Source organism: Somniosus microcephalus, unplaced genomic scaffold, assembly GCF_052327205.1.
Source record: "Somniosus microcephalus isolate GS21.2 unplaced genomic scaffold, FLI_Smic_1.0 unresolved_chr2, whole genome shotgun sequence".
In the NCBI taxonomy this organism is placed as follows: domain Eukaryota; kingdom Metazoa; phylum Chordata; class Chondrichthyes; order Squaliformes; family Somniosidae; genus Somniosus; species Somniosus microcephalus.
Window position 1 is genome coordinate 41,813,450 of NW_028225180.1, and position 14,762 is coordinate 41,828,211.

General features: G+C 44.8%; 1 pseudogene; it reads right to left on the reverse strand.

Annotated features, from left to right (window-relative positions):
* Window positions 1-8,417: 8,417 nt before the first annotated feature.
* LOC147092568 (NACHT, LRR and PYD domains-containing protein 3-like) lies at window positions 8,418-13,527 on the reverse strand (annotated as a pseudogene).
* Between the last annotated feature and the right edge of the window lie 1,235 nt (window positions 13,528-14,762).

A 14,762-nucleotide genomic window follows, 5' to 3' on the forward strand; every position in this document is an offset into this window, starting at 1 on the left:
TAAACGTTTTTTAAATGTTATAAAAGTTAACAAAACATTCATAAAAATACAGATAACCTAATTGCACTGCTGCTCTGTAAGTACAAGTCCTCTCCAGCTGCTTGGAAAGATTGGGGGCGTGTTCTATGGAAATTAGACCTTAAGGGGCGTGTCTCAGTTGCACTCCCGGCTCGAGGCTTCGCGTTGGCTGCACTCCTGGTTGGCGTGATGCAAGACACTGCCGGGGAGCCATCATCTGAGAAAAGGAAATCCACGCGTCCCGGGAGCTGAAAGGCAGGCGCGCCGGGCAAGTGCACATCGGGGGCTTGCACGCGCGGCAAGTCCCTGATCCTAATTTCTGGCCCTTTATGCTAAACTCGTATCGAACCTTGTTTTGACCACACTTGGAGTTTTGTGCACATTTCTGGTCCCCATATTAAAAACAAGGACATAAAGACAATGGAAGATGTGTAAGTAACGATTTCCTTGGATGATACGAGAACTGAGAGAGTATACATATCAGGAATGTTTGGACAGGCTAGGGGGCTTTTCCCTAGGAGTGAAAAGGCTGAGGTGTGAACTGATAGTGTTCTTTAAGGTTATGAAAGGGCTTAATTCGTAGACGTAGGGAAAATGTTTCCACTTGCAGAGGAGAACAGATCTATCGCCCATAAATAGAAGAGTCACTAATAAATCCTGCAGGGAGTTCAGGAGAAACTTCTTTACCCGGTGAGTGGTGAGAACTTGGAACTCGCTGCCACATGAAATAGTTGAAGCAAATAACATAGATGTCCAAAGGGGAAACTGGATAGGCACAGATGGGAGAAAGGGGTAGAAGGAAATGTTGATGTGGTTAGAAGAAGAGGGGTGGAAGTAGGCTCGTGGGGAGCATAAACACCAGCATGGACTTGTTGGGCCTAATGTCCCATTTCTGTGCTGTAAATACTACGTAATAATCTGAGAGAACAGTCATGACTGAGCGTCAGCAGTGGAGTAGACCATGTGGGTGTCAGCATTAACTGCCTCACACCGCGGGTACTGGAATGAGATGCTCAGTTTAATTTACAGATATAGTTTCTTTTAATGTAGAAACCATGTGTTACAATGGTGGTTATTTGTAATTCTGTAATCTCAGTGTGAATGTTACAGGCGCTGGTCTCCCCATCAGACTCCGCCCCCCATTGTCTCCGGGGCCAATAGAACGGGGCCCTGTCTCCTGAGCAGTATCGATTGATGGAGACAATAGGAACTTGACTCGTCAATGTGTCATTAGACGTCTTTGTTCACAGATATTAATTGAAAATCTCAACCGGCCAACACAATTGTATACTACAACAGGAGAAAACCAAACAGTCGCAGGTTGCGTTTACAATCTACCTTAACATTTAATTCAAATCAATACACCTCCCCCGGTCTCAAGATCACTTCAGTCTATTTTTATTCATCCATCTATCGTTATTGATAAATAATAAGTAAAATAATTCTCTTCATAGGAAGTTGAATAGTAACTTTAATATAATGATATAATAAAGAATTGTATGAATTCCCACGTAGCGGGAGAGAGAGCAATGTATAAAACGAGCTGTTTGTAATGAGTATGACATTTTTAAAAGCCTAAGCTAATGAGCTCAGAACCGTAAACTTTTGAGCTGATGAACTCTATTTAAGGCATGAGTCAGACAGCAGTCCGGGATTTTAATTCCATTTGTCAGCGATGCATCTGAACCCAGCTCCAATCCGGGGAAGGCGATGTGTCATCAACCACAACATCTAATTTCAACAAGTAAAATAGACAGCAAATGCATGAACAAGTTAACCATTGGTGTTCAGGAAAGACAGCGAAGGAAAGTAATGAGGTGGGGTGGTGGTATTGATTAAGGAGAATATTAAAGTGCTGGAGAGAGGATGTCCTGGAAGGGTCAACGACAGGCTCTATTTGGTTAGAGTTAAGAAACAGTAGAGGTGCCATTACAGTACTAGGTGTATTCTATAGGCCATCAACCAGTAGGAACGATATAGAGGGGCACATTTGCAGGAAAATTACAGAGAGCTACAACAACTATATAATAGTGCTAATGGGGACTTCAATTATCCTAACATAGACTGCGATAGTAATATTGTAAAGAGGGTGAGGGATTTCGGAAGTGTGCTCTTTCTTAATCAGCACGCTTCTGGCTCAATGAACAAGGAGGCATTGCTACATCTGGTTCTGGGGAATGAGGTGGGTCAGGTGGAGCAATTGTCATTAGGAGCATATATAGGGAAAAGTGGTCATAGTATCATAAGGTTTAGATTAGATATGGAAAAGGACAGGGAGCAATCTAGAGTGAAAATGCTTAATTGGTGGAAGACCAGTTTCATTGGGTTGAGAATGGCTCTGGTAAATTGGAATCAAAGATTGGCAGGCCAAACTGTAATTGAACAATGGGCTGCATTTAAATAAAAGATGGTTCGGATATAGTCGAGGAACAGTCCCACGAGAGGGAGATGTAGGGTAATTAAATCAGACCTCCATGGATGATGAAAGAGATAGTGAGTAAGATGAAGTGGAGAAAGTGTGCGCATGTGAGATGTTAGGTGAAGATTACAAGTGATAATCAGGCTGAATGTAGAAAGTTCAGAGGGAAAGTTAAAAAGTAAATCAGAACGGACAAGAGAGAGTGTGAGAAAGACTGGCGGCTAACATTAGAAGGAATAAAAATTCTTCTATATGCATATAAATAGTAAAGGGGTCGTATGTTGAGCGGTGGGGGCGATGAGAGACCAAAAACTAGATCTACGCATGGAGACAGAGGGCGTGGCTGATGTATTAAATGAGTACTTTGCATCTGTCTTTACCAAGGAAGAAGTAGCTGCCAAAGTAATCGTGAAAGAGGAGGTAGTTGAGATACTGGATGGGATAAAACAAAATTGTTCAAGTGAAGGTGCTAGAATGGCTGGCTGTACTTAAAGTAGATATGTCTCCATGACCGGATGGGATGCATCCTAGGATGCTGAGAGAAATAATGGTGGAAATTGCGGAGCTACTGGCCATAATCTTCCAATCCTCCATAGATACGGGGGTGGTGCCAGAGGACTGGAGAATTCAAATGTTACACCTTTGTTCAAGGAAGGGTGTAAGGATAAATCAAGCAACTACAGCCCAGTCAGTTTAACCTCGGTAGTGGGGAAGATTTAGGAAACGATAATCTGGGACAAACTCAACGGGACAAGTGTGGATTAATTAAGTAAAGCCAGCACGGATTTGTTAAAAGCAAATCGTGTTTAACTAACTTGAATGAGTTTTTTGATGAGGTAACAGAGAGGGTTGATGAGGGCAATGTAGTTGATGTGGTGTACATGGACTTCTAAAAGGCTTTTGATACGGTACAATACAATAGGCTTGTCAACAAAGTTGAAGCCCATGGAATAAAAGGGACAGGGACAGCATGCATATGAAATCGGCTAAGTGACAGGAAATTGGGAGTAGTGGCGAACGGTTGTTTTTCGGACTGGAGGAAGTTACACAGTGGTGTTCCCCAGGGGTCGGTTCTAAGATCACTGTTTTCCTTGATATATATTAATTACTTGAATTTGTGTATGCAGGGCACAAGGTCAAAATTTGCAGGTGAAACAAAACCTGGAAGTGTAGTCAACAATGAGGAGGATAGTCATATAATTCAAGTGGAGAGCAGGCAAGCTGGTGGAATGGATGGACGAGTAGCAGATGGAAATTTAATGCAGCAAAGTATGAAGTGGTACATGTTGGTAGGAACAACGAGGAGAGGCAATATAAACTAAAGGGTACAATTCCAAAGGGCTGCAATATCCTGGGGTTATATGTGCTCAAATCATTGAAGGTGGCAGGACAGGTTGAGAATGCGATTAAAAAAGTATTCGGGATCTCGGGCTTCATAAATAGAGGCATAGAGCAGAAAAACAAGGAAGGCATGATGAAACTTTATAAAACACTGGTCTGAGCACGACTGGAGTATTGTGTTCAATTCCTGGCACCACTCTTTAGGAAGGCTGCGAAGGTCTTAGAGAACGTTCACAGAAGATTTACAAGAATGGTTCCAGCGATGAGAGACGTCATTTACATGGATAAACCGGAGAGAAAGTTGAGAGAAGGTTTAACATAGGTGTTCAAAATCACGAGGGTCCTAGACAGAGTAGATAGAGAGTAACTGTTCTCATTATTGGAAGGGTCGAGAACCAGAGGACAAACATTTAAGGTGATTGGCAGAAGAACCAACGGCCACATGCGGAAAAACTTTTTTATGCAGTGAGTGGTTAGGATCTGGAATGCGTTGCCTGAAATGGTGGTCGAGGCAGATTCAATCGTGGCTTTAAAAAGGACTCAGATAAGTACGTGAAGGAAAAAAAAACTGCAGGGCCAGGGGGTAAGTGCGAGGGAGTGGGTCTAGCTGAAGTGCTCTTGCAGCGAGGAAGCACGGGATCGACGGTCGAAATGGCCTCCTACTGCACTGTAACCAATCTATGATACGATGATTCTGTGATTCAACAGCTTAATCCCAGTTTGCAGGGAAAGTTCATCAGTTTCTAGGAAGAGGGGATATCCCCAGACCAGAAAGACACACAGGGGAGTATGGAGCAGCTGAGGGAGGGAGGAGGCGAACCCAGTCAAGGAATACACACAGGGAGTTTGGAGCAGGGGAGGGAGGGACAGGATGTCCACAGGTTTGGAATACACTCAGGGGGTTTGGAGCAGTTGAGGGAGGGAGGTGAAATCCCCAGGTAAGGAATACACACAGGAGGATTTGGAGCAAGTGAGGGAGGGAGTAGAGTGGATGGGGAAGGAGTCCGTCACGCATCAGAATTGCTCCTTCCAGCCCTGTCCTTGTGGTTTGTTGTGAGCTGTGATCTGTTTCACTGGGTGATGTTATTTGGCCATCCCTGTGTATGGCCTGTGCGTGGGATCAGTGTTTAGGATTATATCAAACTGCAGTAATATTCACAACAAATATTACGGTTTCAAATAAAAAAACAGGTCCCTGGAACGTTCCTGAACAAATCAGTCCGTCACTGGACAGCATTAGTCCGGATTAACATGAGAATGAGCAGAAAGACACGGCATACAGGAGCGATATAGCAACCTGTCAAAGGCTCAGGGTAGTAGCTGCAGCCTGCAGTATTAAACTGCTCACATGGTTGGGTGAGTCCCAGTGTGGAGTATGTCTCAGTTAGTGGTTCTTTGGGTGGTGTGGTATCTGGGTGGTGTGGTATTGGGTGGGTTTGTCTCTGGGTGGGTTGCATCTCAATTGGTTGGACCCTGGGTAAGTTGATCATTGGGTGGGGTAATATTTGGGTTGGTGGGTCGCAGGGTGGTTTGTGTATCGACTGGTGGGTAGCTGGGTGGTTGGGATTCTGTGTGGGCTGGTGTTTGGATGGGTGTGGTCAAGGTTGGGGCCCCAAGTGTGGATGAGCCCCAATTAAAACCAGCCCCCTCTCTGGAGGAAAATCCTCTCAGTCTTGTTTCTCCTGTGTGTCGTCAACTTCTTTCTTGTCTCTCAATCATTTATTCTTCAGTTCCTCTGGTTCATCACTGGCATTGGATGGTAAATTGTGTTGCTAAGAGATTGTCCGTATAACTGAGTGAGAGAGAGGGAGCCTTGACCCGTGCTGTTTCTTTACTAATTGTACTGTGTTTCAATCAATTTATTTTTGCCATCTAGTGCTGATTATTTTGCAAAATGCATCGAAAAGATTTAGGGACTTAAAATTTGGGCAAGAGGGCTATTGGACAAGAGCTTCCTGCAGAGGAGACTAACAGAGGGCTTCTCCAGCAGGGACGGGCCAAGATCTCCTCCAGAGGCGACTGACTGAGACATTTCCAGCGGGGACTGACCGAGGCCTCCTTCAGAGTGGAAACACCGAGGCCTCCTGCAGAGGGGACTGACCGAGGTTGCCTCCAGATGGGGCTGACCGAGAACCCCCTCCAGATGGGACTGACCGAGATCTCCTGCAGAGGGAGCTGACCGAGACCTCCACCAGAGGGGACTGACCGAGACCTCCTCCAGAGGGGGCTGACCGAGACCTCCACCAGAGCAGACTGACCGAGACCTCCGCCAGAGGGGACTGACTGAGACCTCCTCCAGAGGGGACTGACCGAGACCTCGTCCAGAGGGGACTGACTGAGACCTCCTCTAGAGGGGACTGACCGAGACCTCCTCCAAAGGTGACTGACCGAGTCCTCCTCCAGAGGGGACTGACCACGACTTCCTCCAGAGGGGACTGAGCGAGACCTCTTCCAGAGGGGTTTGACCGAGATGTCCTCCAGAGGGGACTGACCGAGTCCTCGATGAGAGGGGATTGACCGAGACCTCCTGCAGAGTGGACTGACCGAGACCTCCTCCAGAGTGGACTGACTGAGACCTCCACCAGAGGGGACTTACCAAATCCTCGACGAGAGGGGAGTGACTGAGGCCTCCTCCAGAGCGGATTGAACATAGAAACATAGAAACATAGAAGATAGGAGCAGGAGTAGGACATTCGGCCCTTCGAGCCTGCTCCGCCATTCAACGAGATCATGGCTGATCATCCAAACCCTAGCACCCGGTCCCTACACTAACAACCATACCACCCAAGCCCTATCCCCGTAACCCCGTAACCCCACGTACTTAACCCCCCTAACACTAAGGGCCAATTTTTATCATGGCCAATCAACCTAACCCGCACATCTTTGGACTTTGAATGAGGCCACTCCACAGTTTGTAGTAAATGGATCCACCTGAGTTGTGGCTGTTTATTACCTGGGGTTTAATTTCCTCTCTGGGACCTGGTTTTGTTATCTCGGATTAACAAGTTGCTGTTGGATTGTGGCCCTTGTGTTTTGAAGAGGTTAAAGATTGGAGTTAAAGTAGCCAGGCCTGCAATGTGACAAAAATATGTTAACTCGGTGCGTGATGAACAGGGGCTGAACGTAAATTAAAATTGGAAACGTGAACCCCGTGGACGGACATTTCAAAATAATGCTTGTGCTTCGGAATGATGAGACAAATTTGAAGGGACATGGAGGTCATTTGAGTGGTTTTGGTAGAGTAAATAGGGAGCAACTATTTCCAGGTCAGCAGGAAGGGTAACTAAAGGATACAGGCTTAAAATAATTGGCAAAAGAACCAGAGCAGAGATGAGTAGGATTTTTTTCTGCAGCGAGTTGTTTTGATCTGGAAAGCACTGCCTGAAAGTGTGGTGGATGCAGATTGTACTTGCATCCTTGCAAAGACAAAATTTGCAGGGCTATGGGAGAGAGATTGGGACTAATTGGATCGCTCTTTCAAAGAGCCGGCACAGGCAGGATTGGCCGAATTGGCTGTATGATTCTATGATTTGTTGCAGATTGATGGGGGCCATTTTGCTGCAGGATGATGTTGACCATTTTGGGACTGGTTCATGGTGGCCATTTCCCTTTGCCTGTGGGGTGCCATTCTTAGAGTCCCAGCTGCGCTCTTTTGCTGAGACTCAGTCTCAACATCTTGAGTAAATTTTATATCCAGCCTCCCGAGTAAGACCACCCGCTTCAATAGACCGACAGGTCGCATCTACAGTGTATTTTGGAGAAGGTGGGATATACTTTGGAGGAACCCTAATTTAATATATTGTTACAATGAAACCAGTTTTTTGAATGTAACGAGGAGACCAGGCGCGAGCTGAAGTCAGCGGTGGATTTTTATTAACAAAACACAGGAACAACAACAATAACTTGTATTTATATAGCGGCTTTAATGTATTGAAACGTCTCAAGACAATTACCAGAAAAAAATTGATTCTGAGCCATATAAAGCGATTTTAAGACAGATGTCCTAAAGCTTTGTTAAAGATGTAGGTTTTAAGAAGCGTTTAAAGGAGGAGGAGAGAGAGGTAGATCTGCGAAGAGATTCTGGAGGGAATTCCAGAATTTAGGACCCTGGCAGCTGAAATCATGGCGCCAATGTGGACTGATTAAAATCGAGGATGTGCAACAGTTCAGAGGAGTGGAGAGATCTCGGAGGGTTGTAGGGACAGTTGTTATAGAGCCCGACTCCACATTGCGAGAGACACTCACTGTACAAATGGATACTTTTTACAGAGTTCGACTCCTCACTGGGGGAGACACCCAGGAATACTGAGTGCAATTGTCAGTGTCCCACTGCAGCCCAGACGGAGCCCCACCCTGGGTCCATCCTGTCTGTGAATTTCCCCAGTGCCACACTGCGGAACATTCAGCCCCGGATATCCTGCAGAAGCAGCGCTGTGTGGCCGAGAGGCTGAGTCTCGTGACCCTGTGGCTGACGCTCTGGCATTACAATGGGAGGTGGCGTGCGCTGAACTCCAGCTGGAAACCGTTAAAGGGGCCGATAGGATTTAAACCCGGAGCATGACCGCTTAAAGGGGAGGGGCAGAAGACCCGCCCAAAATGGTCATATATTGAGAGCAGTGATGGTCATCAATTGAAATGTTCACACTTCCACTCTCAGTCTGCGTTTGGATCCCCGCAGTGACTCGAGGTGTCTCTCTCCATGGGAACTGAACTCATTTCTCCACAGCATGCAACAGTTTAAAGATTGAACAGGAAATAAACATATTACTCAACAGTGTAAATCACATGCAGTCTGCGGTTAATATTTCAATAATTACAGACAAATATTACCCATAAAATTGACTGAATCCCATCTATAATTTATTTTTTGCAATAAACATTAACAGAAACACTCACACAATATGCTCCAGACTTTTGCAGGTCAGTAAGAGGCGGCGGACAGCGGGGACAGATTCGTCTGTGAAGGAGTTTGATCTCAGCTGCGGAATGATCAGTGACCGGCTTGGACTCAGGGCGGAGGTGAGATCCTTGACACAGGAATCTGTGAGACCGATATCACCCAGGCTGGGGATCAGAGAGAGAAATAACATGAATCAAATTAAATACCTTGTATTTATTCATAACAAAATTACTGATAATAATAAATATCTAACATTTCAGACATCCACTTACTATAAACACAATCTCACACATTTTAGTAGTTACTTCAGTTGCTGTATTTTACAGTCTGGGTTACTCAGAGCCGCAGACAGTAGCTTCACTCCAGAATCTCCCAATTTATTATGGTTCAGGTCCAGCTTGGTCAATGAACGGTTTGTACTGAGAGCGCAGGCGAAATCCTCGGCACAAGAACCTGTGAGACCGATATTATCCAGCCTGTTAATCAGAGCGAGAATAACAGGAATCAGACTAAATCCCCAACATTTAATACAAACACTATTACTGAAGCTAATAATAATATACAGTGTTCAGGCATGCAATTATTATATACGCAATCTCACAGTCTGGTACTTACCCCAGTTCCTGTATTTTACAGTCCTGGTTCCTCAGAGCCGCAGACAGAAGTTTCACTCCTGAATCTCCAAAATGCTTCTTGTTCAGGTTCAGAACGTACTGAGAGCGAAAGTGAGATGCTCGATACAAAAATCGGTGAAAACGTTATTATCCAGCCTGTGATCAGAGAGAAAAATTAACAGGAATCAGGGTTTATTAATAACTCTATTAAAGATACTAATAATAATGCACAGTGTCAGGCATTCAGTTATTAGAAACACAATCTCACACGGTCTGGAACTTACCCCAGTTCCTGTATATTATGCTCCGCGTTCCTCAGAACCGCAGACAGTAGTTTCACTCCTGAATCTCCCAGTGACAGGATCGGACAAAGTCAACATGGATTTACAAAAGGTAAATCATGCTTGAATAATCAACTGGAATTTTTTGAGTATGTAACTGGTAAAATAGATAAAGGAGAACCAGTGGATGTGGTGTATTTGGACTTTCAGAAGACTTTCGATAAGGTCCCACATCAGAGATTAGCGTGCAAAATTAAGGCACATGGGATTGGGGGCAAGGTATTGACTTGGATAGAGAACTGGTTGGCGGACAGAAAGCAAAGAGTTGGAATAAACGGGTCATTTTCTGAGTGGCAGGCAGTGACTAGTGGGGTACCGCAAGGATCGGTCCTAGGACCCCAGCTGTTCACAATATATATTAATGATCTGGACGAGGGAATTGGATGTAATATCTCCAAATTTGCAGACGACACAAAGCTGGGTGGGAGGGTGAGCTTTGAGGAGGATGTCGTGAAACTCCAGCACGATTTGGACATGCTGGGTGATTAGGCAGAAACATGGCAAATGCACTATAATGTGGATAAATGTGAGGATATCCACTTTGGTGGCAAAAAAAAAAGGCAGACTATTATTTGAATGGCAGTAGATTGGGAGAAGGAGAAGTGCAAAGAGACCTGGGTGTTATTTTGCACCAGCCGCTGAAGGTAAGCATGCAGGTGCAGCAGGCGGTTAAGAAGGCAAATGGTATTTTGGCATTCGGAGCAAGGGGGTTCGAGTACAAGAAGAAGGATGTCTTGCTGCAGTTGTACAGGGCATTGGTGAGACCGCACCTTGAGTGTTGTGTGCAGTTTTGGTCACCTTTCCTGAGGAAGGACGTTCTTGCCATGGATGGAGTGCAGTGAAGATTCACCAGGCTGATACCTGGAATGGCAGGAATGATGTACGAGGAGAGATTGTGTCGATTGGGCTTATACCCACTGGAGTTTAGAAGTTTGAGAGGGGCTCTCATCGTAACCTATAAAATTCTGTTATGTCTGGACAGACTAAATGCAGAAAGGATGTTTCTGATGGCCGAGGACTCCAGAACCTGGGGTCATCGCCTAAGGATAAGGGTTAAGCCATTTAGGACTGAAATGAGGAGGAATTTCTTCACCCAGAGAGTGGTGAACCTGTGGAATTCTCTGCCACAGAGGGCGGTGGAGGCCAGTTCATTAAATATATTCACAGAAGAGTTGGATATATTTCTTGAGGCTAAAGGGATCAAGGGATATGGGGAGAAGGCAGGGACAGGGATTTGGATGATCAGCCATGATCTCATTGAATGCCGGAGCAGGCTCGAAGGGCCGAATGGCCTACTCCTGCTCCTATCTTCTCTGTTTCTATGTTTACTCAGTTTCAGAACCGTCAGTGACTGGTTTGTGCTGAGAGCGGAGGCGAGATCCTCGGCACAATAATCTGTGAGACACACATCAACCAACCTGGGGATCAGAGAGAGAAATAACAGGACTCAGAGTAAATGCACTGTGTTTATTAATAACCACATTACTGATCCTAATAATAATTTACAGTGACAGACATCCAGTTATTATAAACACATTCTCACACTGTCTCTTACTTACTCCAGTTCCTGTATTTTACCGTCCTGGTTCCTGAGAGCCACAGACAGTAGCTTCAATCCTGAATCTCCCAGTTTACTAAAACTCAGGTTCAGAATCGTCAGTGACCAGTTTGTATTGAGAGCGGAGGTGAGATCCCCGGCACAAGAGGCTGTAAGACCGATACCCCATAGACGGAGGATCAGAGAGAGAAATAACAGGAATCAGAGTAAATCCCCAATGTTTATTAATAACACTACTACTGATACTAATACTAATGTACAGTGACAGACATCCAGTTATTATAAACACAATCTCGCACAGTCTGGTACTTACTCCAGTTCCTGTATTTTACAGTCCGGGTTCCTCAGAGCTGCAGACAGCAGCTTCACTCCTGAATCTCCCAGTTTATTTTCATTCAGTCTAAACACAGAGCGGGAGAAACAAACTGCATGAAACCCTGGATCTGATATATTTTTCTCTCTCGGATATCAGAGCAATCACTGAAATTTCATCAGGAAATTAACAACCCGGTTTTCCTGTTAATGACAATGAATTTCAATCTGTCCAACTGCCCATATATTCAGGGACTGTCAGTAAATGTATTTATTAAATAAAGTGCTGTCTCTGTGAAGCCTTTAACTGTCCCTCAGTCCGGTTTCATTCCCTGATGATCAGAATTAGCCTCCTGGAACTCAGTGACCAGCACCGTCATGTTTGGGGAAAATTGATTCATTTCTGCTGCTCCTTAAATACCGGAGTTTATGGGAAAGGGCCGATGTTCACAGAATTAAATGATAATGCGGTGATTCCCTATACTTTAGTCTCGAGTATTATTATTACTCTGTATAATATCTCGGGGTGAGTTATATTGTGAAAGGGCACTAATTGCTGCCTTAAAATTCGCCCCCAGGATTTTATGTAAGAAGGAGAGTTTATTCTGTCCCGTTACAAGTTTTAAATGTCACTCAGCTCCTAGCTTATAGGGGAGTGGAGCCTCTCACTTCATTCCCCAATACACAGGCTCTATATTTATTTCAGGTGTAACTGGCCCGACAGCTCTGGGGAATATTCGGAGTTCCCTCCCCGAGTGGGGCCCCACATCAAGGGGGCGGATTATGGGGAATTCCCAGGTTCACTGCCCCCGGTTTACCCAGGAGCCGCCCAATGTGTGCGAGGCCCCACCACTGGCCTCTGGGGCTCATACCCCACAACATGTTAGATTGGAACCATTTTACCGGCAGATTTAATATCCTGAATGTCATTCTTTTCTTAATATTCAGGATGCGAATATCTGTAAATATTAACAGCTGAAAGAATTCTCGTTTCTCAAATATTCCCAATCCAGGAAAACTCCTCGACGACAAGACAGCTCCTAGACTATACTGGATTAAACATGTAACTGTTAGTTGCTTAAATTTGGGTTTTTGTCCTGTTTCTGGTTAAAATAGTGGATGTGCCGGCTTCTATTTTACATTTGCATTCAGGCGTCCAACATTTTCAATAAGACTTATTGTAATTATATTGTCAGAATCTCAGTGACCTGTGTTTGCTGATCCGATAAAGACTGTAAAATCCCTACATGTTCACAAGGATCCATTTTGATTTAACATTATTAGAGACTTACTAAATGATCCTGTTAATAAAAGTCATTTTTGTGTTGTACCTGCTTCTCTCAGGTTTAACTGAACTGTTTGTTTCCCTTCAATATGGAGCAACAACATAATCCGTGACTGTTCCAAAATTCACCCAACAGTTAGAGACAAATTAACAGTTACCTCAACACCCAGCATTTGTGCAGTACGGGTCCCAGCCGCTGGAGACCTTCACACTGAATGGAGCACTTCTCCAGATCAAGGTGTTTCAATGCATCACAAAGTCCAATTGCATGAGACAGGACCGCAAAGTCAATCGGGGTCAATGTCAAGCCATTAAATGTAAGTGTCCCCACAGATCCTACTGTGGCCCGAGCCAGTGCTGTATTCTGAGACTCAAACAGGTAGTGCAATGTGTTCAGGAGGTTCCCTTTACCAGCTTCACTTTCCGTGTTCCCAATCTGGCCTTCAATCTTTTCCTTCACCCAATGAATCACTCGGCAGGTGGTTTGATGAAGAAATGGACCCAGAAACTCCTCCAGGGATCGAGCTGCCTGTGGGGATGAAAGACCAGCAACAAAACGGTGACATATCTCAAATCACCCATCTTGCTTCCTGTGGGCTTCACTGAGCAGCTTCCGGATGTCCCGGGGACCTGGAGTAAGGAATTGTGCGAGTGCGGCTACAAAATCTTGGATGGTGAGGTGCGGGAATGTGTACACCACGCTCTGGACAGAAAAATCTCTTTCCAAAAATTCCATCATGAACCCAGACAGGAACTGGGGAGGTTGCAGATTGCAATTGATCAAATCTCCATTTCTAAACACGATCTCCTTCTCAGTGACTGCTGTGAAGGCCATCTCATGCATCATCAGTAACACATCTGGAGGGCTTTCAATGTCTCGGCCGTGGTTTTTCAGAATTTTGTAAATATAGTAGGAATATAGTTGGTTGATTGTCGTGGGAACTCGCTGCTGTTTCCTGTCTTTTTGTGTAAAGAAGGGACCCAGTGCCAGGCCGAGGATCCAGCAGTAGGAAGGGTTGTAGCACATGGTATACAGGATCTCGTTCTCCTCCACGTGTTTAAAAACAGCTGTTGCCACCGTCTGATCTTCAAAAAACTTGTTGAAATATTCCTTCCGCTTTTCACCTGCAAATCCCAGAATTTCAGCCCAGACATTGATCTCAGCCTTTTCCAATAAATGTAATGCAGTGGGGCGGCTGGTCATTATCACTGAACATCCTTGGAGCAGCTTGAGCTGTATTAAACTGTACACAATGTCAGACACTTCACACCAGTCTTAGGGATCTGTGCTCATGTGCTGTGTTTCTGTATTACTTCGATTGTCAGCAAAATCGATCCTGTCCTTGAATTCATCCAGACCATCGAATATGAACAGCAAACCCTCTGGGTTCCTCCAGACCTCTCACAGAATATTTCCAAAGTAAGGATACAGATCCAGAATCAGATTCCTCGGGTTTAGTCTACGGTTAATAGCGTTCAAATCCCGGAATTTAAAGCTGAAATCAAATTGAAAGTGTGAGTATATTTTCCCAGTGGCCCAGAATCTTTTGTAACATTGTTGTTTTTCCAATCCCCGGGACAACGCTCACTGCTGCTGGACTCCCAGATTTGGATTTTCTCGGCGAAAAACTGCTCTGGAGCAATTGATCAGATCGGATTTTCCCCAGTTGTCTCCTGAGATATTTCTCACTCCACTCTTCATGGGCGCAGCCTCTTGCCAGCAGTTCATGTTCTACAAGTGTCCGATCTCGAACTGTCGAAATGACCTTTAGATCAGCATATCGATTAACCAGCTGGAAAATATTAACCTTCTCCTTTATTAGGATATAGTGTTCACTCTCAGTGTTTCAGTTTGTATCCGGAGTGTTTCCTTGTGTTTCTGTTGAATAAATTTGAAATAAAACAGCCAGAACTTTATTCCTAATGTTAATTGATTTGACATAAAAGCAACTGCTTAATCCGATTTCACTTTTC